Source organism: Schistocerca gregaria, unplaced genomic scaffold (assembly GCF_023897955.1).
Source record: "Schistocerca gregaria isolate iqSchGreg1 unplaced genomic scaffold, iqSchGreg1.2 ptg000470l, whole genome shotgun sequence".
NCBI lineage: Eukaryota > Metazoa > Arthropoda > Insecta > Orthoptera > Acrididae > Schistocerca > Schistocerca gregaria.
This window is the reverse complement of record NW_026061884.1, coordinates 3,889,207-3,912,667: the sequence shown is the minus strand read 5'-3', so window position 1 is coordinate 3,912,667 and position 23,461 is coordinate 3,889,207. Positions and strand designations below refer to the sequence as shown.

At 46.6% G+C, this 23,461-nt stretch overlaps 8 non-coding genes across 8 annotated transcripts; all 8 read left to right on the top strand.

The window, feature by feature from the left end:
- Nucleotides 1–627: 627 nt before the first annotated feature.
- Trnak-cuu (transfer RNA lysine (anticodon CUU)) lies at nucleotides 628–700 on the top strand. Its single transcript has one exon. It is a non-coding gene; the product is annotated as a tRNA-Lys (tRNA).
- A 4,475-nt stretch (nucleotides 701–5,175) lies between these two features.
- Nucleotides 5,176–5,248, top strand: Trnak-cuu (transfer RNA lysine (anticodon CUU)). Its single transcript has one exon. It is a non-coding gene; the product is annotated as a tRNA-Lys (tRNA).
- Nucleotides 5,249–6,694: 1,446 nt separating this feature from the next.
- Nucleotides 6,695–6,767, top strand: Trnak-cuu (transfer RNA lysine (anticodon CUU)). The gene has a single exon. It is a non-coding gene; the product is annotated as a tRNA-Lys (tRNA).
- Nucleotides 6,768–12,764: 5,997 nt separating this feature from the next.
- Trnak-cuu (transfer RNA lysine (anticodon CUU)) lies at nucleotides 12,765–12,837 on the top strand. Its single transcript has one exon. It is a non-coding gene; the product is annotated as a tRNA-Lys (tRNA).
- A 1,443-nt stretch (nucleotides 12,838–14,280) lies between these two features.
- Trnak-cuu (transfer RNA lysine (anticodon CUU)) lies at nucleotides 14,281–14,353 on the top strand. The gene has a single exon. It is a non-coding gene; the product is annotated as a tRNA-Lys (tRNA).
- A 2,959-nt stretch (nucleotides 14,354–17,312) lies between these two features.
- On the top strand, nucleotides 17,313–17,385 carry Trnak-cuu (transfer RNA lysine (anticodon CUU)). The gene has a single exon. It is a non-coding gene; the product is annotated as a tRNA-Lys (tRNA).
- A 4,487-nt stretch (nucleotides 17,386–21,872) lies between these two features.
- Trnak-cuu (transfer RNA lysine (anticodon CUU)) lies at nucleotides 21,873–21,945 on the top strand. The gene has a single exon. It is a non-coding gene; the product is annotated as a tRNA-Lys (tRNA).
- A 1,443-nt stretch (nucleotides 21,946–23,388) lies between these two features.
- On the top strand, nucleotides 23,389–23,461 carry Trnak-cuu (transfer RNA lysine (anticodon CUU)). Its single transcript has one exon. It is a non-coding gene; the product is annotated as a tRNA-Lys (tRNA).

The following is a 23,461-nucleotide window of genomic DNA, read 5'->3' as shown; positions in this document are numbered from 1 at the left end:
GGGAAAGAGCAAGGGGCAGCGGCTGTGTAGAACGAAAACGCAAATCCTCATGGGTGTGAGCGTTTCGAGATGAGTCGTATACATGTAAATGTTGCTCGTCAGTGACCGTGTGGCCTAATGGATAAGGCGTCGGACTTCGGATCTGATGATTACAGGTTCGAATGCTGTCACGCTTGTGTTTTTCCAGTTCTGAAAAAGAAACATAACGTTTTAATGTAGCAATTGAGCAGTACGAAACCGTCTGAATGTTGCTGTTGACCATTTTTTGCTTGGAGATGCTCTTGAGCTTGAAACACACACAACAAGACCGGTGTTAACTATCGAAATGGTCGGCAGAGTGCCGACACAGCGAGTTTTGACTATCACTTGCACATCTAAAACAACGTCGGAAAGTAACTCGTTCGGCTTTTGAGTTACATAAAGTATGTGTGTTAATTTTGACGCCACTAGCTCTGCATGTTGTCATGCAATTTCTTTACCTCTCAGAAATGATTATGACATAAAAGTGAAGTACGTGACGAGTGTGACGTTAGGAAAACATTAGGCATCATGGGGAGATTCTGTATGGGACCACCCAACCCAAACGAGTACTGTGTGACGTGCTACCCGGCAGGTTTTCACCGAGGTAGCCGGCTAGCTCAGTCGGTAGAGCGTGAGACTCTTAATCCCAGGGTCGTCGGTTCGAGCCAGACGCTGGGCGGAACGGAATTTTGTTCCGCTGCAAGTGTAAATTACCGTTTTTCTGATTAACGAGATTTAATGGAAATAGCAACTTTAAACTTTGCCTACGTCTCTGTCAGTCGCAAGGAAGCTGTATTTGAAGGTGAAGGTGATTTTGTAGACATGTGTGAAAGACATGTTCTGAAATGCAAGTGTTGTTGTTTGGAGAGCACATCGGTTACGTGTCAGATGTGTAGCCAAGCAGTAATTTGTCGCCATAGCTGCAAATATTAGCCGGTAATATGAAGTGTTGTCAGCTAAAGTCTGATGATGCAGACGACCGTAAGGACGAAGTACCCAAGAGTACCGCTAGGCCGCGCCTGTTTAGCTCAGTGGTAGAGCACTGGTCTAATAAACCAGGGGTCGTAAGTTCCATCCTCACAGGAGAAAGATGAATTTTGGAAATCAGTTGCGCGTCGTGGCCGTATAGCAAACAGTACCTGTGATGACGAACAATTAGCGACAGGCGTTTTTTTAAGAATCACTCTCAGATGCGATTAAGGCGAATGGCGCAGATAAAGCATTTGCCAAAGCGGTACAGCATAAGGTGGGACGAGGCAGTCTGAATTACATTTTATAGATGTATTTCTCACATATCTCAGAGCCTCTCGCGATATTCGTCGTCGTCGTCGTCGCCGCCGCCGCCGCCGCCGCTTCTGCAGAAGTAGCAAATGGCAATCGTAGCAAATGCGGCGAGGGTCGCCCTGCCTTCGATTCCGAATGCACAAAGTGTGTGGTCTTGTTTCTCAGTCTATATTTGGTCGGTCACGTCAGAGGTTGAATGTAACGAATGGGTGGGAAAGAGCAAGGGGCAGCGGCTGTGTAGAACGAAAACGCAAATCCTCATGGGTGTGAGCGTTTCGAGATGAGTCGTATACATGTAAATGTTAGTCGTCAGTGACCGTGTGGCCTAATGGATAAGGCGTCGGACTTCGGATCTGATGATTACAGGTTCGAATGCTGTCACGCTTGTGTTTTTCCAGTTCTGAAAAAGAAACATAACGTTTTAATGTAGCAATTGAGCAGTACGAAACCGTCTGAATGTTGCTGTTGACCATTTTTTGCTTGGAGATGCTCTTGAGCTTGAAACACACACAACAAGACCGGTGTTAACTATCGAAATGGTCGGCAGAGTGCCGACACAGCGAGTTTTGACTATCACTTGCACATCTAAAACAACGTCGGAAAGTAACTCGTTCGGCTTTTGAGTTACATAAAGTATGTGTGTTAATTTTGACGCCACTAGCTCTGCATGTTGTCATGCAATTTCTTTACCTCTCAGAAATGATTATGACATAAAAGTGAAGTACGTGACGAGTGTGACGTTAGGAAAACATTAGGCATCATGGGGAGATTCTGTATGGGACCACCCAACCCAAACGAGTACTGTGTGACGTGCTACCCGGCAGGTATTCACCGAGGTAGCCGGCTAGCTCAGTCGGTAGAGCGTGAGACTCTTAATCCCAGGGTCGTGGGTTCGAGCCAGACGCTGGGCGGAACGGAATTTTGTTCCGCTGCAAGTGTAAATTACCGTTTTTCTGATTAACGAGATTTAATGGAAATAGCAACTTTAAACTTTGCCTACGTCTCTGTCAGTCGCAAGGAAGCTGTATTTGAAGGTGAAGGTGATTTTGTAGACATGTGTGAAAGACATGTTCTGAAATGCAAGTGTTGTTGTTTGGAGAGCACATCGGTTACGTGTCAGATGTGTAGCCAAGCAGTAATTTGTCGCCATAGCTGCAAATATTAGCCGGTAATATGAAGTGTTGTCAGCTAAAGTCTGATGATGCAGACGACCGTAAGGACGAAGTACCCAAGAGTACCGCTAGGCCGCGCCTCTTTAGCTCAGTGGTAGAGCACTGGTCTAATAAACCAGGGGTCGTAAGTTCCATCCTCACAGGAGAAAGATGAATTTTGGAAATCAGTTGCGCGTCGTGGCCGTATAGCAAACAGTACCTGTGATGACGAACAATTAGCGACAGGCGTTTTTTTAAGAATCACTCTCAGATGCGATTAAGGCGAATGGCGCAGATAAAGCATTTGCCAAAGCGGTACAGCATAAGGTGGGACGAGGCAGTCTGAATTACATTTTATAGATGTATTTCTCACATATCTCAGAGCCTCTCGCGATATTCGTCGTCGTCGTCGTCGTCGTCGCCGCCGCCGCCGCTTCTGCAGAAGTAGCAAATGGCAATCGTAGCAAATGCGGCGAGGGTCGCCCTGCCTTCGATTCCGAATGCACAAAGTGTGTGGTCTTGTTTCTCAGTCTATATTTGGTCGGTCACGTCAGAGGTTGAATGTAACGAATGGGTGGGAAAGAGCAAGGGGCAGCGGCTGTGTAGAACGAAAACGCAAATCCTCATGGGTGTGAGCGTTTCGAGATGAGTCGTATACATGTAAATGTTAGTCGTCAGTGACCGTGTGGCCTAATGGATAAGGCGTCGGACTTCGGATCTGATGATTACAGGTTCGAATGCTGTCACGCTTGTGTTTTTCCAGTTCTGAAAAAGAAACATAACGTTTTAATGTAGCAATTGAGCAGTACGAAACCGTCTGAATGTTGCTGTTGACCATTTTTTGCTTGGAGATGCTCTTGAGCTTGAAACACACACAACAAGACCGGTGTTAACTATCGAAATGGTCGGCAGAGTGCCGACACAGCGAGTTTTGACTATCACTTGCACATCTAAAACAACGTCGGAAAGTAACTCGTTCGGCTTTTGAGTCACATAAAGTATGTGTGTTAATTTTGACGCCACTAGCTCTGCATGTTGTCATGCAATTTCTTTACCTCTCAGAAATGATTATGACATAAAAGTGAAGTACGTGACGAGTGTGACGTTAGGAAAACATTAGGCATCATGGGGAGATTCTGTATGGGACCACCCAACCCAAACGAGTACTGTGTGACGTGCTACCCGGCAGGTATTCACCGAGGTAGCCGGCTAGCTCAGTCGGTAGAGCGTCAGACTCTTAATCCCAGGGTCGTGGGTTCGAGCCAGACGCTGGGCGGAACGGAATTTTGTTCCGCTGGAAGTGTAAATTACCGTTTTTCTGATTAACGAGATTTAATGGAAATAGCAACTTTAAACTTTGCCTACGTCTCTGTCAGTCGCAAGGAAGCTGTATTTGAAGGTGAAGGTGATTTTGTAGACATGTGTGAAAGACATGTTCTGAAATGCAAGTGTTGTTGTTTGGAGAGCACATCGGTTACGTGTCAGATGTGTAGCCAAGCAGTAATTTGTCGCCATAGCTGCAAATATTAGCCGGTAATATGAAGTGTTGTCAGCTAAAGTCTGATGATGCAGACGACCGTAAGGACGAAGTACCCAAGAGTACCGCTAGGCCGCGCCTCTTTAGCTCAGTGGTAGAGCACTGGTCTAATAAACCAGGGGTCGTAAGTTCCATCCTCACAGGAGAAAGATGAATTTTGGAAATCAGTTGCGCGTCGTGGCCGTATAGCAAACAGTACCTGTGATGACGAACAATTAGCGACAGGCGTTTTTTTAAGAATCACTCTCAGATGCGATTAAGGCGAATGGCGCAGATAAAGCATTTGCCAAAGCGGTACAGCATAAGGTGGGACGAGGCAGTCTGAATTACATTTTATAGATGTATTTCTCACATATCTCAGAGCCTCTCGCGATATTCGTCGTCGTCGTCGTCGCCGCCGCCGCCGCCGCCGCTTCTGCAGAAGTAGCAAATGGCAATCGTAGCAAATGCGGCGAGGGTCGCCCTGCCTTCGATTCCGAATGCACAAAGTGTGTGGTCTTGTTTCTCAGTCTATATTTGGTCGGTCACGTCAGAGGTTGAATGTAACGAATGGGTGGGAAAGAGCAAGGGGCAGCGGCTGTGTAGAACGAAAACGCAAATCCTCATGGGTGTGAGCGTTTCGAGATGAGTCGTATACATGTAAATGTTGCTCGTCAGTGACCGTGTGGCCTAATGGATAAGGCGTCGGACTTCGGATCTGATGATTACAGGTTCGAATGCTGTCACGCTTGTGTTTTTCCAGTTCTGAAAAAGAAACATAACGTTTTAATGTAGCAATTGAGCAGTACGAAACCGTCTGAATGTTGCTGTTGACCATTTTTTGCTTGGAGATGCTCTTGAGCTTGAAACACACACAACAAGACCGGTGTTAACTATCGAAATGGTCGGCAGAGTGCCGACACAGCGAGTTTTGACTATCACTTGCACATCTAAAACAACGTCGGAAAGTAACTCGTTCGGCTTTTGAGTCACATAAAGTATGTGTGTTAATTTTGACGCCACTAGCTCTGCATGTTGTCATGCAATTTCTTTACCTCTCAGAAATGATTATGACATAAAAGTGAAGTACGTGACGAGTGTGACGTTAGGAAAACATTAGGCATCATGGGGAGATTCTGTATGGGACCACCCAACCCAAACGAGTACTGTGTGACGTGCTACCCGGCAGGTTTTCACCGAGGTAGCCGGCTAGCTCAGTCGGTAGAGCGTGAGACTCTTGATCCCAGGGTCGTCGGTTCGAGCCAGACGCTGGGCGGAACGGAATTTTGTTCCGCTGCAAGTGTAAATTACCGTTTTTCTGATTAACGAGATTTAATGGAAATAGCAACTTTAAACTTTGCCTACGTCTCTGTCAGTCGCAAGGAAGCTGTATTTGAAGGTGAAGGTGATTTTGTAGACATGTGTGAAAGACATGTTCTGAAATGCAAGTGTTGTTGTTTGGAGAGCACATCGGTTACGTGTCAGATGTGTAGCCAAGCAGTAATTTGTCGCCATAGCTGCAAATATTAGCCGGTAATATGAAGTGTTGTCAGCTAAAGTCTGATGATGCAGACGACCGTAAGGACGAAGTACCCAAGAGTACCGCTAGGCCGCGCCTCTTTAGCTCAGTGGTAGAGCACTGGTCTAATAAACCAGGGGTCGTAAGTTCCATCCTCACAGGAGAAAGATGAATTTTGGAAATCAGTTGCGCGTCGTGGCCGTATAGCAAACAGTACCTGTGATGACGAACAATTAGCGACAGGCGTTTTTTTAAGAATCACTCTCAGATGCGATTAAGGCGAATGGCGCAGATAAAGCATTTGCCAAAGCGGTACAGCATAAGGTGGGACGAGGCAGTCTGAATTACATTTTATAGATGTATTTCTCACATATCTCAGAGCCTCTCGCGATATTCGTCGTCGTCGTCGTCGTCGCCGCCGCCGCCGCCGCCGCTTCTGCAGAAGTAGCAAATGGCAATCGTAGCAAATGCGGCGAGGGTCGCCCTGCCTTCGATTCCGAATGCACAAAGTGTGTGGTCTTGTTTCTCAGTCTATATTTGGTCGGTCACGTCAGAGGTTGAATGTAACGAATGGGTGGGAAAGAGCAAGGGGCAGCGGCTGTGTAGAACGAAAACGCAAATCCTCATGGGTGTGAGCGTTTCGAGATGAGTCGTATACATGTAAATGTTGCTCGTCAGTGACCGTGTGGCCTAATGGATAAGGCGTCGGACTTCGGATCTGATGATTACAGGTTCGAATGCTGTCACGCTTGTGTTTTTCCAGTTCTGAAAAAGAAACATAACGTTTTAATGTAGCAATTGAGCAGTACGAAACCGTCTGAATGTTGCTGTTGACCATTTTTTGCTTGGAGATGCTCTTGAGCTTGAAACACACACAACAAGACCGGTGTTAACTATCGAAATGGTCGGCAGAGTGCCGACACAGCGAGTTTTGACTATCACTTGCACATCTAAAACAACGTCGGAAAGTAACTCGTTCGGCTTTTGAGTCACATAAAGTATGTGTGTTAATTTTGACGCCACTAGCTCTGCATGTTGTCATGCAATTTCTTTACCTCTCAGAAATGATTATGACATAAAAGTGAAGTACGTGACGAGTGTGACGTTAGGAAAACATTAGGCATCATGGGGAGATTCTGTATGGGACCACCCAACCCAAACGAGTACTGTGTGACGTGCTACCCGGCAGGTTTTCACCGAGGTAGCCGGCTAGCTCAGTCGGTAGAGCGTGAGACTCTTGATCCCAGGGTCGTCGGTTCGAGCCAGACGCTGGGCGGAACGGAATTTTGTTCCGCTGCAAGTGTAAATTACCGTTTTTCTGATTAACGAGATTTAATGGAAATAGCAACTTTAAACTTTGCCTACGTCTCTGTCAGTCGCAAGGAAGCTGTATTTGAAGGTGAAGGTGATTTTGTAGACATGTGTGAAAGACATGTTCTGAAATGCAAGTGTTGTTGTTTGGAGAGCACATCGGTTACGTGTCAGATGTGTAGCCAAGCAGTAATTTGTCGCCATAGCTGCAAATATTAGCCGGTAATATGAAGTGTTGTCAGCTAAAGTCTGATGATGCAGACGACCGTAAGGACGAAGTACCCAAGAGTACCACAACGCCGCGCCTCTTTAGCTCAGTGGTAGAGCACTGGTCTAATAAACCAGGGGTCGTAAGTTCCATCCTCACAGGAGAAAGATGAATTTTGGAAATCAGTTGCGCGTCGTGGCCGTATAGCAAACAGTACCTGTGATGACGAACAATTAGCGACAGGCGTTTTTTTAAGAATCACTCTCAGATGCGATTAAGGCGAATGGCGCAGATAAAGCATTTGCCAAAGCGGTACAGCATAAGGTGGGACGAGGCAGTCTGAATTACATTTTATAGATGTATTTCTCACATATCTCAGAGCCTCTCGCGATATTCGTCGTCGTCGTCGTCGTCGCCGCCGCCGCCGCCGCCGCTTCTGCAGAAGTAGCAAATGGCAATCGTAGCAAATGCGGCGAGGGTCGCCCTGCCTTCGATTCCGAATGCACAAAGTGTGTGGTCTTGTTTCTCAGTCTATATTTGGTCGGTCACGTCAGAGGTTGAATGTAACGAATGGGTGGGAAAGAGCAAGGGGCAGCGGCTGTGTAGAACGAAAACGCAAATCCTCATGGGTGTGAGCGTTTCGAGATGAGTCGTATACATGTAAATGTTGCTCGTCAGTGACCGTGTGGCCTAATGGATAAGGCGTCGGACTTCGGATCTGATGATTACAGGTTCGAATGCTGTCACGCTTGTGTTTTTCCAGTTCTGAAAAAGAAACATAACGTTTTAATGTAGCAATTGAGCAGTACGAAACCGTCTGAATGTTGCTGTTGACCATTTTTTGCTTGGAGATGCTCTTGAGCTTGAAACACACACAACAAGACCGGTGTTAACTATCGAAATGGTCGGCAGAGTGCCGACACAGCGAGTTTTGACTATCACTTGCACATCTAAAACAACGTCGGAAAGTAACTCGTTCGGCTTTTGAGTCACATAAAGTATGTGTGTTAATTTTGACGCCACTAGCTCTGCATGTTGTCATGCAATTTCTTTACCTCTCAGAAATGATTATGACATAAAAGTGAAGTACGTGACGAGTGTGACGTTAGGAAAACATTAGGCATCATGGGGAGATTCTGTATGGGACCACCCAACCCAAACGAGTACTGTGTGACGTGCTACCCGGCAGGTATTCACCGAGGTAGCCGGCTAGCTCAGTCGGTAGAGCGTCAGACTCTTAATCCCAGGGTCGTGGGTTCGAGCCAGACGCTGGGCGGAACGGAATTTTGTTCCGCTGGAAGTGTAAATTACCGTTTTTCTGATTAACGAGATTTAATGGAAATAGCAACTTTAAACTTTGCCTACGTCTCTGTCAGTCGCAAGGAAGCTGTATTTGAAGGTGAAGGTGATTTTGTAGACATGTGTGAAAGACATGTTCTGAAATGCAAGTGTTGTTGTTTGGAGAGCACATCGGTTACGTGTCAGATGTGTAGCCAAGCAGTAATTTGTCGCCATAGCTGCAAATATTAGCCGGTAATATGAAGTGTTGTCAGCTAAAGTCTGATGATGCAGACGACCGTAAGGACGAAGTACCCAAGAGTACCGCTAGGCCGCGCCTCTTTAGCTCAGTGGTAGAGCACTGGTCTAATAAACCAGGGGTCGTAAGTTCCATCCTCACAGGAGAAAGATGAATTTTGGAAATCAGTTGCGCGTCGTGGCCGTATAGCAAACAGTACCTGTGATGACGAACAATTAGCGACAGGCGTTTTTTTAAGAATCACTCTCAGATGCGATTAAGGCGAATGGCGCAGATAAAGCATTTGCCAAAGCGGTACAGCATAAGGTGGGACGAGGCAGTCTGAATTACATTTTATAGATGTATTTCTCACATATCTCAGAGCCTCTCGCGATATTCGTCGTCGTCGTCGTCGTCGCCGCCGCCGCCGCCGCCGCTTCTGCAGAAGTAGCAAATGGCAATCGTAGCAAATGCGGCGAGGGTCGCCCTGCCTTCGATTCCGAATGCACAAAGTGTGTGGTCTTGTTTCTCAGTCTATATTTGGTCGGTCACGTCAGAGGTTGAATGTAACGAATGGGTGGGAAAGAGCAAGGGGCAGCGGCTGTGTAGAACGAAAACGCAAATCCTCATGGGTGTGAGCGTTTCGAGATGAGTCGTATACATGTAAATGTTGCTCGTCAGTGACCGTGTGGCCTAATGGATAAGGCGTCGGACTTCGGATCTGATGATTACAGGTTCGAATGCTGTCACGCTTGTGTTTTTCCAGTTCTGAAAAAGAAACATAACGTTTTAATGTAGCAATTGAGCAGTACGAAACCGTCTGAATGTTGCTGTTGACCATTTTTTGCTTGGAGATGCTCTTGAGCTTGAAACACACACAACAAGACCGGTGTTAACTATCGAAATGGTCGGCAGAGTGCCGACACAGCGAGTTTTGACTATCACTTGCACATCTAAAACAACGTCGGAAAGTAACTCGTTCGGCTTTTGAGTCACATAAAGTATGTGTGTTAATTTTGACGCCACTAGCTCTGCATGTTGTCATGCAATTTCTTTACCTCTCAGAAATGATTATGACATAAAAGTGAAGTACGTGACGAGTGTGACGTTAGGAAAACATTAGGCATCATGGGGAGATTCTGTATGGGACCACCCAACCCAAACGAGTACTGTGTGACGTGCTACCCGGCAGGTATTCACCGAGGTAGCCGGCTAGCTCAGTCGGTAGAGCGTGAGACTCTTAATCCCAGGGTCGTGGGTTCGAGCCAGACGCTGGGCGGAACGGAATTTTGTTCCGCTGGAAGTGTAAATTACCGTTTTTCTGATTAACGAGATTTAATGGAAATAGCAACTTTAAACTTTGCCTACGTCTCTGTCAGTCGCAAGGAAGCTGTATTTGAAGGTGAAGGTGATTTTGTAGACATGTGTGAAAGACATGTTCTGAAATGCAAGTGTTGTTGTTTGGAGAGCACATCGGTTACGTGTCAGATGTGTAGCCAAGCAGTAATTTGTCGCCATAGCTGCAAATATTAGCCGGTAATATGAAGTGTTGTCAGCTAAAGTCTGATGATGCAGACGACCGTAAGGACGAAGTACCCAAGAGTACCGCTAGGCCGCGCCTCTTTAGCTCAGTGGTAGAGCACTGGTCTAATAAACCAGGGGTCGTAAGTTCCATCCTCACAGGAGAAAGATGAATTTTGGAAATCAGTTGCGCGTCGTGGCCGTATAGCAAACAGTACCTGTGATGACGAACAATTAGCGACAGGCGTTTTTTTAAGAATCACTCTCAGATGCGATTAAGGCGAATGGCGCAGATAAAGCATTTGCCAAAGCGGTACAGCATAAGGTGGGACGAGGCAGTCTGAATTACATTTTATAGATGTATTTCTCACATATCTCAGAGCCTCTCGCGATATTCGTCGTCGTCGTCGTCGCCGCCGCCGCCGCCGCCGCTTCTGCAGAAGTAGCAAATGGCAATCGTAGCAAATGCGGCGAGGGTCGCCCTGCCTTCGATTCCGAATGCACAAAGTGTGTGGTCTTGTTTCTCAGTCTATATTTGGTCGGTCACGTCAGAGGTTGAATGTAACGAATGGGTGGGAAAGAGCAAGGGGCAGCGGCTGTGTAGAACGAAAACGCAAATCCTCATGGGTGTGAGCGTTTCGAGATGAGTCGTATACATGTAAATGTTGCTCGTCAGTGACCGTGTGGCCTAATGGATAAGGCGTCGGACTTCGGATCTGATGATTACAGGTTCGAATGCTGTCACGCTTGTGTTTTTCCAGTTCTGAAAAAGAAACATAACGTTTTAATGTAGCAATTGAGCAGTACGAAACCGTCTGAATGTTGCTGTTGACCATTTTTTGCTTGGAGATGCTCTTGAGCTTGAAACACACACAACAAGACCGGTGTTAACTATCGAAATGGTCGGCAGAGTGCCGACACAGCGAGTTTTGACTATCACTTGCACATCTAAAACAACGTCGGAAAGTAACTCGTTCGGCTTTTGAGTCACATAAAGTATGTGTGTTAATTTTGACGCCACTAGCTCTGCATGTTGTCATGCAATTTCTTTACCTCTCAGAAATGATTATGACATAAAAGTGAAGTACGTGACGAGTGTGACGTTAGGAAAACATTAGGCATCATGGGGAGATTCTGTATGGGACCACCCAACCCAAACGAGTACTGTGTGACGTGCTACCCGGCAGGTATTCACCGAGGTAGCCGGCTAGCTCAGTCGGTAGAGCGTGAGACTCTTAATCCCAGGGTCGTGGGTTCGAGCCAGACGCTGGGCGGAACGGAATTTTGTTCCGCTGGAAGTGTAAATTACCGTTTTTCTGATTAACGAGATTTAATGGAAATAGCAACTTTAAACTTTGCCTACGTCTCTGTCAGTCGCAAGGAAGCTGTATTTGAAGGTGAAGGTGATTTTGTAGACATGTGTGAAAGACATGTTCTGAAATGCAAGTGTTGTTGTTTGGAGAGCACATCGGTTACGTGTCAGATGTGTAGCCAAGCAGTAATTTGTCGCCATAGCTGCAAATATTAGCCGGTAATATGAAGTGTTGTCAGCTAAAGTCTGATGATGCAGACGACCGTAAGGACGAAGTACCCAAGAGTACCGCTAGGCCGCGCCTCTTTAGCTCAGTGGTAGAGCACTGGTCTAATAAACCAGGGGTCGTAAGTTCCATCCTCACAGGAGAAAGATGAATTTTGGAAATCAGTTGCGCGTCGTGGCCGTATAGCAAACAGTACCTGTGATGACGAACAATTAGCGACAGGCGTTTTTTTAAGAATCACTCTCAGATGCGATTAAGGCGAATGGCGCAGATAAAGCATTTGCCAAAGCGGTACAGCATAAGGTGGGACGAGGCAGTCTGAATTACATTTTATAGATGTATTTCTCACATATCTCAGAGCCTCTCGCGATATTCGTCGTCGTCGTCGTCGCCGCCGCCGCCGCCGCCGCTTCTGCAGAAGTAGCAAATGGCAATCGTAGCAAATGCGGCGAGGGTCGCCCTGCCTTCGATTCCGAATGCACAAAGTGTGTGGTCTTGTTTCTCAGTCTATATTTGGTCGGTCACGTCAGAGGTTGAATGTAACGAATGGGTGGGAAAGAGCAAGGGGCAGCGGCTGTGTAGAACGAAAACGCAAATCCTCATGGGTGTGAGCGTTTCGAGATGAGTCGTATACATGTAAATGTTGCTCGTCAGTGACCGTGTGGCCTAATGGATAAGGCGTCGGACTTCGGATCTGATGATTACAGGTTCGAATGCTGTCACGCTTGTGTTTTTCCAGTTCTGAAAAAGAAACATAACGTTTTAATGTAGCAATTGAGCAGTACGAAACCGTCTGAATGTTGCTGTTGACCATTTTTTGCTTGGAGATGCTCTTGAGCTTGAAACACACACAACAAGACCGGTGTTAACTATCGAAATGGTCGGCAGAGTGCCGACACAGCGAGTTTTGACTATCACTTGCACATCTAAAACAACGTCGGAAAGTAACTCGTTCGGCTTTTGAGTTACATAAAGTATGTGTGTTAATTTTGACGCCACTAGCTCTGCATGTTGTCATGCAATTTCTTTACCTCTCAGAAATGATTATGACATAAAAGTGAAGTACGTGACGAGTGTGACGTTAGGAAAACATTAGGCATCATGGGGAGATTCTGTATGGGACCACCCAACCCAAACGAGTACTGTGTGACGTGCTACCCGGCAGGTTTTCACCGAGGTAGCCGGCTAGCTCAGTCGGTAGAGCGTGAGACTCTTAATCCCAGGGTCGTCGGTTCGAGCCAGACGCTGGGCGGAACGGAATTTTGTTCCGCTGCAAGTGTAAATTACCGTTTTTCTGATTAACGAGATTTAATGGAAATAGCAACTTTAAACTTTGCCTACGTCTCTGTCAGTCGCAAGGAAGCTGTATTTGAAGGTGAAGGTGATTTTGTAGACATGTGTGAAAGACATGTTCTGAAATGCAAGTGTTGTTGTTTGGAGAGCACATCGGTTACGTGTCAGATGTGTAGCCAAGCAGTAATTTGTCGCCATAGCTGCAAATATTAGCCGGTAATATGAAGTGTTGTCAGCTAAAGTCTGATGATGCAGACGACCGTAAGGACGAAGTACCCAAGAGTACCGCTAGGCCGCGCCTCTTTAGCTCAGTGGTAGAGCACTGGTCTAATAAACCAGGGGTCGTAAGTTCCATCCTCACAGGAGAAAGATGAATTTTGGAAATCAGTTGCGCGTCGTGGCCGTATACCAAACAGTACCTGTGATGACGAACAATTAGCGACAGGCGTTTTTTTAAGAATCACTCTCAGATGCGATTAAGGCGAATGGCGCAGATAAAGCATTTGCCAAAGCGGTACAGCATAAGGTGGGACGAGGCAGTCTGAATTACATTTTATAGATGTATTTCTCACATATCTCAGAGCCTCTCGCGATATTCGTCGTCGTCGTCGTCGCCGCCGCCGCCGCCGCCGCTTCTGCAGAAGTAGCAAATGGCAATCGTAGCAAATGCGGCGAGGGTCGCCCTGCCTTCGATTCCGAATGCACAAAGTGTGTGGTCTTGTTTCTCAGTCTATATTTGGTCGGTCACGTCAGAGGTTGAATGTAACGAATGGGTGGGAAAGAGCAAGGGGCAGCGGCTGTGTAGAACGAAAACGCAAATCCTCATGGGTGTGAGCGTTTCGAGATGAGTCGTATACATGTAAATGTTGCTCGTCAGTGACCGTGTGGCCTAATGGATAAGGCGTCGGACTTCGGATCTGATGATTACAGGTTCGAATGCTGTCACGCTTGTGTTTTTCCAGTTCTGAAAAAGAAACATAACGTTTTAATGTAGCAATTGAGCAGTACGAAACCGTCTGAATGTTGCTGTTGACCATTTTTTGCTTGGAGATGCTCTTGAGCTTGAAACACACACAACAAGACCGGTGTTAACTATCGAAATGGTCGGCAGAGTGCCGACACAGCGAGTTTTGACTATCACTTGCACATCTAAAACAACGTCGGAAAGTAACTCGTTCGGCTTTTGAGTTACATAAAGTATGTGTGTTAATTTTGACGCCACTAGCTCTGCATGTTGTCATGCAATTTCTTTACCTCTCAGAAATGATTATGACATAAAAGTGAAGTACGTGACGAGTGTGACGTTAGGAAAACATTAGGCATCATGGGGAGATTCTGTATGGGACCACCCAACCCAAACGAGTACTGTGTGACGTGCTACCCGGCAGGTTTTCACCGAGGTAGCCGGCTAGCTCAGTCGGTAGAGCGTGAGACTCTTAATCCCAGGGTCGTCGGTTCGAGCCAGACGCTGGGCGGAACGGAATTTTGTTCCGCTGCAAGTGTAAATTACCGTTTTTCTGATTAACGAGATTTAATGGAAATAGCAACTTTAAACTTTGCCTACGTCTCTGTCAGTCGCAAGGAAGCTGTATTTGAAGGTGAAGGTGATTTTGTAGACATGTGTGAAAGACATGTTCTGAAATGCAAGTGTTGTTGTTTGGAGAGCACATCGGTTACGTGTCAGATGTGTAGCCAAGCAGTAATTTGTCGCCATAGCTGCAAATATTAGCCGGTAATATGAAGTGTTGTCAGCTAAAGTCTGATGATGCAGACGACCGTAAGGACGAAGTACCCAAGAGTACCGCTAGGCCGCGCCTCTTTAGCTCAGTGGTAGAGCACTGGTCTAATAAACCAGGGGTCGTAAGTTCCATCCTCACAGGAGAAAGATGAATTTTGGAAATCAGTTGCGCGTCGTGGCCGTATACCAAACAGTACCTGTGATGACGAACAATTAGCGACAGGCGTTTTTTTAAGAATCACTCTCAGATGCGATTAAGGCGAATGGCGCAGATAAAGCATTTGCCAAAGCGGTACAGCATAAGGTGGGACGAGGCAGTCTGAATTACATTTTATAGATGTATTTCTCACATATCTCAGAGCCTCTCGCGATATTCGTCGTCGTCGTCGTCGCCGCCGCCGCCGCCGCCGCTTCTGCAGAAGTAGCAAATGGCAATCGTAGCAAATGCGGCGAGGGTCGCCCTGCCTTCGATTCCGAATGCACAAAGTGTGTGGTCTTGTTTCTCAGTCTATATTTGGTCGGTCACGTCAGAGGTTGAATGTAACGAATGGGTGGGAAAGAGCAAGGGGCAGCGGCTGTGTAGAACGAAAACGCAAATCCTCATGGGTGTGAGCGTTTCGAGATGAGTCGTATACATGTAAATGTTAGTCGTCAGTGACCGTGTGGCCTAATGGATAAGGCGTCGGACTTCGGATCTGATGATTACAGGTTCGAATGCTGTCACGCTTGTGTTTTTCCAGTTCTGAAAAAGAAACATAACGTTTTAATGTAGCAATTGAGCAGTACGAAACCGTCTGAATGTTGCTGTTGACCATTTTTTGCTTGGAGATGCTCTTGAGCTTGAAACACACACAACAAGACCGGTGTTAACTATCGAAATGGTCGGCAGAGTGCCGACACAGCGAGTTTTGACTATCACTTGCACATCTAAAACAACGTCGGAAAGTAACTCGTTCGGCTTTTGAGTCACATAAAGTATGTGTGTTAATTTTGACGCCACTAGCTCTGCATGTTGTCATGCAATTTCTTTACCTCTCAGAAATGATTATGACATAAAAGTGAAGTACGTGACGAGTGTGACGTTAGGAAAACATTAGGCATCATGGGGAGATTCTGTATGGGACCACCCAACCCAAACGAGTACTGTGTGACGTGCTACCCGGCAGGTATTCACCGAGGTAGCCGGCTAGCTCAGTCGGTAGAGCGTCAGACTCTTAATCCCAGGGTCGTGGGTTCGAGCCAGACGCTGGGCGGAACGGAATTTTGTTCCGCTGGAAGTGTAAATTACCGTTTTTCTGATTAACGAGATTTAATGGAAATAGCAACTTTAAACTTTGCCTACGTCTCTGTCAGTCGCAAGGAAGCTGTATTTGAAGGTGAAGGTGATTTTGTAGACATGTGTGAAAGACATGTTCTGAAATGCAAGTGTTGTTGTTTGGAGAGCACATCGGTTACGTGTCAGATGTGTAGCCAAGCAGTAATTTGTCGCCATAGCTGCAAATATTAGCCGGTAATATGAAGTGTTGTCAGCTAAAGTCTGATGATGCAGACGACCGTAAGGACGAAGTACCCAAGAGTACCGCTAGGCCGCGCCTCTTTAGCTCAGTGGTAGAGCACTGGTCTAATAAACCAGGGGTCGTAAGTTCCATCCTCACAGGAGAAAGATGAATTTTGGAAATCAGTTGCGCGTCGTGGCCGTATAGCAAACAGTACCTGTGATGACGAACAATTAGCGACAGGCGTTTTTTTAAGAATCACTCTCAGATGCGATTAAGGCGAATGGCGCAGATAAAGCATTTGCCAAAGCGGTACAGCATAAGGTGGGACGAGGCAGTCTGAATTACATTTTATAGATGTATTTCTCACATATCTCAGAGCCTCTCGCGATATTCGTCGTCGTCGTCGTCGCCGCCGCCGCCGCCGCCGCTTCTGCAGAAGTAGCAAATGGCAATCGTAGCAAATGCGGCGAGGGTCGCCCTGCCTTCGATTCCGAATGCACAAAGTGTGTGGTCTTGTTTCTCAGTCTATATTTGGTCGGTCACGTCAGAGGTTGAATGTAACGAATGGGTGGGAAAGAGCAAGGGGCAGCGGCTGTGTAGAACGAAAACGCAAATCCTCATGGGTGTGAGCGTTTCGAGATGAGTCGTATACATGTAAATGTTGCTCGTCAGTGACCGTGTGGCCTAATGGATAAGGCGTCGGACTTCGGATCTGATGATTACAGGTTCGAATGCTGTCACGCTTGTGTTTTTCCAGTTCTGAAAAAGAAACATAACGTTTTAATGTAGCAATTGAGCAGTACGAAACCGTCTGAATGTTGCTGTTGACCATTTTTTGCTTGGAGATGCTCTTGAGCTTGAAACACACACAACAAGACCGGTGTTAACTATCGAAATGGTCGGCAGAGTGCCGACACAGCGAGTTTTGACTATCACTTGCACATCTAAAACAACGTCGGAAAGTAACTCGTTCGGCTTTTGAGTCACATAAAGTATGTGTGTTAATTTTGACGCCACTAGCTCTGCATGTTGTCATGCAATTTCTTTACCTCTCAGAAATGATTATGACATAAAAGTGAAGTACGTGACGAGTGTGACGTTAGGAAAACATTAGGCATCATGGGGAGATTCTGTATGGGACCACCCAACCCAAACGAGTACTGTGTGACGTGCTACCCGGCAGGTTTTCACCGAGGTAGCCGGCTAGCTCAGTCGGTAGAGCGTGAGACTCTTAATCCCAGGGTCGTCGGTTCGAGCCAGACGCTGGGCGGAACGGAATTTTGTTCCGCTGCAAGTGTAAATTACCGTTTTTCTGATTAACGAGATTTAATGGAAATAGCAACTTTAAACTTTGCCTACGTCTCTGTCAGTCGCAAGGAAGCTGTATTTGAAGGTGAAGGTGATTTTGTAGACATGTGTGAAAGACATGTTCTGAAATGCAAGTGTTGTTGTTTGGAGAGCACATCGGTTACGTGTCAGATGTGTAGCCAAGCAGTAATTTGTCGCCATAGCTGCAAATATTAGCCGGTAATATGAAGTGTTGTCAGCTAAAGTCTGATGATGCAGACGACCGTAAGGACGAAGTACCCAAGAGTACCACAACGCCGCGCCTCTTTAGCTCAGTGGTAGAGCACTGGTCTAATAAACCAGGGGTTGTAAGTTCCATCCTCACAGGAGAAAGATGAATTTTGGAAATCAGTTGCGCGTCGTGGCCGTATAGCAAACAGTACCTGTGATGACGAACAATTAGCGACAGGCGTTTTTTTAAGAATCACTCTCAGATGCGATTAAGGCGAATGGCGCAGATAAAGCATTTGCCAAAGCGGTACAGCATAAGGTGGGACGAGGCAGTCTGAATTACATTTTATAGATGTATTTCTCACATATCTCAGAGCCTCTCGCGATATTCGTCGTCGTCGTCCTCGCCGCCGCCGCCGCCGCCGCCGCCGCTTCTGCAGAAGTAGCAAATGGCAATCGTAGCAAATGCGGCGAGGGTCGCCCTGCCTTCGATTCCGAATGCACAAAGTGTGTGGTCTTGTTTCTCAGTCTATATTTGGTCGGTCACGTCAGAGGTTGAATGTAACGAATGGGTGGGAAAGAGCAAGGGGCAGCGGCTGTGTAGAACGAAAACGCAAATCCTCAGGGGTGTGAGCGTTTCGAGATGAGTCGTATACATGTAAATGTTGGTCGTCAGTGACCGTGTGGCCTAATGGATAAGACGTCGGACTTCGGATCTGATGATTACAGGTTCGAATGCTGTCACGCTTGTGTTTTTCCAGTTCTGAAAAAGAAACATAACGTTTTAATGTAGCAATTGAGCAGTACGAAACCGTCTGAATGTTGCTGTTGACCATTTTTTGCTTGGAGATGCTCTTGAGCTTGAAACACACACAACAAGACCGGTGTTAACTATCGAAATGGTCGGCCGAGTGCCGACACAGCGAGTTTTGACTATCACTTGCACATCTAAAACAACGTCGGAAAGTAACTCGTTCGGCTTTTGAGTCACATAAAGTATGTGTGTTAATTTTGACGCCACTAGCTCTGCATGTTGTCATGCAATTTCTTTACCTCTCAGAAATGATTATGACATAAAAGTGAAGTACGTGACGAGTGTGACGTTAGGAAAACACTAGGCATCATGGGGAGATTCTGTATGGGACCACCCAACCCAAACGAGTACTGTGTGACGTGCTACCCGGCAGGTATTCACCGAGGTAGCCGGCTAGCTCAGTCGGTAGAGCGTCAGACTCTTAATCCCAGGGTCGTGGGTTCGAGCCAGACGCTGGGCGGAACGGAATTTTGTTCCGCTGGAAGTGTAAATTACCGTTTTTCTGATTAACGAGATTTAATGGAAATAGCAACTTTAAACTTTGCCTACGTCTCTGTCAGTCGCAAAGAAGCTGTATTTGAAGGTGAAGGTGATTTTGTAGACATGTGTGAAAGACATGTTCTGAAATGCAAGTGTTGTTGTTTGGAGAGCACATCGGTTACGTGTCAGATGTGTAGCCAAGCAGTAATTTGTCGCCATAGCTGCAAATATTAGCCGGTAATATGAAGTGTTGTCAGCTAAAGTCTGATGATGCAGACGACCGTAAGGACGAAGTACCCAAGAGTACCGCTAGGCCGCGCCTCTTTAGCTCAGTGGTAGAGCACTGGTCTAATAAACCAGGGGTCGTAAGTTCCATCCTCACAGGAGAAAGATGAATTTTGGAAATCAGTTGCGCGTCGTGGCCGTATAGCAAACAGTACCTGTGATGACGAACAATTAGCGACAGGCGTTTTTTTAAGAATCACTCTCAGATGCGATTAAGGCGAATGGCGCAGATAAAGCATTTGCCAAAGCGGTACAGCATAAGGTGGGACGATGCAGTCTGAATTACATTTCATAGATGTATTTCTCACATATCTCAGAGCCTCTCGCGATATTCGTCGTCGTCGTCGTCGTCGTCGCCGCCGCCGCCGCTTCTGCAGAAGTAGCAAATGGCAATCGTAGCAAATGCGGCGAGGGACGCCCTGCCTTCGATTCCGAATGCACAAAGTGTGTGGTCTTGTTTCTCAGTCTATATTTGGTCTGTCACGTCAGAGGTTGAATGTACCGAATGGGTGGGAAAGAGCAAGGGGCAGCGGCTGTGTAGAACAAAAACGCAAATCCTCAGGGGTGTGAGCGTTTCGAGATGAGTCGTATACATGTAAATGTTGGTCGTCAGTGACCGTGTGGCCTAATGGATAAGGCGTCGGACTTCGGATCTGATGATTACAGGTTCCAATGCTGTCACGCTTGTGTTTTTCCAGTTCTGAAAGGGAAAGATAACGTTTTAATGTAGCAATTGAGCAGTACGAAACCGTCTGAATGTTGCTGTTGACCATTTTTTGCTTGGAGATGCTCTTGAGCTTGAAACACACACAACAAGACCGGTGTTAACTATCGAAATGGTCGGCCGAGTGCCGACACAGCGAGTTTTGACTATCACTTGCACATCTAAAACAACGTCGGAAAGTAACTCGTTCGGCTTTTGAGTCACATAAAGTGTGTGTGTTAATTTTGACGCCACTAGCTCTGCATGTTGTCATGCAATTTCTTTACCTCTCAGAAATGATTATGACATAAAAGTGAAGTACGTGACGAGTGTGACGTTAGGAAAACATTAGGCATCATGGGGAGATTCTGTATGGGACCACCCAACCCAAACGAGTACTGTGTGACGTGCTACCCAGCAGGTATTCACCGAGGTAGCCGGCTAGCTCAGTCGGTAGAGCGTCAGACTCTTAATCCCAGGGTCGTGGGTTCGAGCAAGACGCTGGGCGGAACGGAATTTTGTTCCGCTGCAAGTGTAAATTACCGTTTTTCTGATTAACGAGATTTAATGGAAATAGCAACTTTAAACTTTGCCTACGTCTCTGTCAGTCGCAAGGAAGCTGTATTTGAAGGTGAAGGTGATTTTGTAGACATGTGTGAAAGACATGTTCTGAAATGCAAGTGTTGTTGTTTGGAGAGCACATCGGTTACGTGTCAGATGTGTAGCCAAGCAGTAATTTGTCGCCATAGCTGCAAATATTAGCCGGTAATATGAAGTGTTGTCAGCTAAAGTCTGATGATGCAGACGACCGTAAGGACGAAGTACCCAAGAGTACCGCTAGGCCGCGCCTCTTTAGCTCAGTGGTAGAGCACTGGTCTAATAAACCAGGGGTCGTAAGTTCCATCCTCACAGGAGAAAGATGAATTTTGGAAATCAGTTGCGCGTCGTGGCCGTATAGCAAACAGTACCTGTGATGACGAACAATTAGCGACAGGCGTTTTTTTAAGAATCACTCTCAGATGCGATTAAGGCGAATGGCGCAGATAAAGCATTTGCCAAAGCGGTACAGCATAAGGTGGGACGAGGCAGTCTGAATTACATTTTATAGATGTATTTCTCACATATCTCAGAGCCTCTCGCGATATTCGTCGTCGTCGTCGTCGCCGCCGCCGCCGCCGCCGCCGCCGCTTCTGCAGAAGTAGCAAATGGCAATCGTAGCAAATGCGGCGAGGGTCGCCCTGCCTTCGATTCCGAATGCACAAAGTGTGTGGTCTTGTTTCTCAGTCTATATTTGGTCGGTCACGTCAGAGGTTGAATGTAACGAATGGGTGGGAAAGAGCAAGGGGCAGCGGCTGTGTAGAACGAAAACGCAAATCCTCATGGGTGTGAGCGTTTCGAGATGAGTCGTATACATGTAAATGTTGCTCGTCAGTGACCGTGTGGCCTAATGGATAAGGCGTCGGACTTCGGATCTGATGATTACAGGTTCGAATGCTGTCACGCTTGTGTTTTTCCAGTTCTGAAAAAGAAACATAACGTTTTAATGTAGCAATTGAGCAGTACGAAACCGTCTGAATGTTGCTGTTGACCATTTTTTGCTTGGAGATGCTCTTGAGCTTGAAACACACACAACAAGACCGGTGTTAACTATCGAAATGGTCGGCAGAGTGCCGACACAGCGAGTTTTGACTATCACTTGCACATCTAAAACAACGTCGGAAAGTAACTCGTTCGGCTTTTGAGTTACATAAAGTATGTGTGTTAATTTTGACGCCACTAGCTCTGCATGTTGTCATGCAATTTCTTTACCTCTCAGAAATGATTATGACATAAAAGTGAAGTACGTGACGAGTGTGACGTTAGGAAAACATTAGGCATCATGGGGAGATTCTGTATGGGACCACCCAACCCAAACGAGTACTGTGTGACGTGCTACCCGGCAGGTTTTCACCGAGGTAGCCGGCTAGCTCAGTCGGTAGAGCGTGAGACTCTTAATCCCAGGGTCGTCGGTTCGAGCCAGACGCTGGGCGGAACGGAATTTTGTTCCGCTGCAAGTGTAAATTACCGTTTTTCTGATTAACGAGATTTAATGGAAATAGCAACTTTAAACTTTGCCTACGTCTCTGTCAGTCGCAAGGAAGCTGTATTTGAAGGTGAAGGTGATTTTGTAGACATGTGTGAAAGACATGTTCTGAAATGCAAGTGTTGTTGTTTGGAGAGCACATCGGTTACGTGTCAGATGTGTAGCCAAGCAGTAATTTGTCGCCATAGCTGCAAATATTAGCCGGTAATATGAAGTGTTGTCAGCTAAAGTCTGATGATGCAGACGACCGTAAGGACGAAGTACCCAAGAGTACCACAAGGCTGCGCCTCTTTAGCTCAGTGGTAGAGCACTGGTCTAATAAACCAGGGGTTGTAAGTTCCATCCTCACAGGAGAAAGATGAATTTTGGAAATCAGTTGCGCGTCGTGGCCGTATAGCAAACAGTACCTGTGATGACGAACAATTAGCGACAGGCGTTTTTTTAAGAATCACTCTCAGATGCGATTAAGGCGAATGGCGCAGATAAAGCATTTGCCAAAGCGGTACAGCATAAGGTGGGACGAGGCAGTCTGAATTACATTTTATAGATGTATTTCTCACATATCTCAGAGCCTCTCGCGATATTCGTCGTCGTCGTCGTCGCCGCCGCCGCCGCCGCCGCTTCTGCAGAAGTAGCAAATGGCAATCGTAGCAAATGCGGCGAGGGTCGCCCTGCCTTCGATTCCGAATGCACAAAGTGTGTGGTCTTGTTTCTCAGTCTATATTTGGTCGGTCACGTCAGAGGTTGAATGTAACGAATGGGTGGGAAAGAGCAAGGGGCAGCGGCTGTGTAGAACGAAAACGCAAATCCTCATGGGTGTGAGCGTTTCGAGATGAGTCGTATACATGTAAATGTTGCTCGTCAGTGACCGTGTGGCCTAATGGATAAGGCGTCGGACTTCGGATCTGATGATTACAGGTTCGAATGCTGTCACGCTTGTGTTTTTCCAGTTCTGAAAAAGAAACATAACGTTTTAATGTAGCAATTGAGCAGTACGAAACCGTCTGAATGTTGCTGTTGACCATTTTTTGCTTGGAGATGCTCTTGAGCTTGAAACACACACAACAAGACCGGTGTTAACTATCGAAATGGTCGGCCGAGTGCCGACACAGCGAGTTTTGACTATCACTTGCACATCTAAAACAACGTCGGAAAGTAACTCGTTCGGCTTTTGAGTCACATAAAGTATGTGTGTTAATTTTGACGCCACTAGCTCTGCATGTTGTCATGCAATTTCTTTACCTCTCAGAAATGATTATGACATAAAAGTGAAGTACGTGACGAGTGTGACGTTAGGAAAACATTAGGCATCATGGGGAGATTCTGTATGGGACCACCCAACCCAAACGAGTACTGTGTGACGTGCTACCCGGCAGGTTTTCACCGAGGTAGCCGGCTAGCTCAGTCGGTAGAGCGTGAGACTCTTAATCCCAGGGTCGTCGGTTCGAGCCAGACGCTGGGCG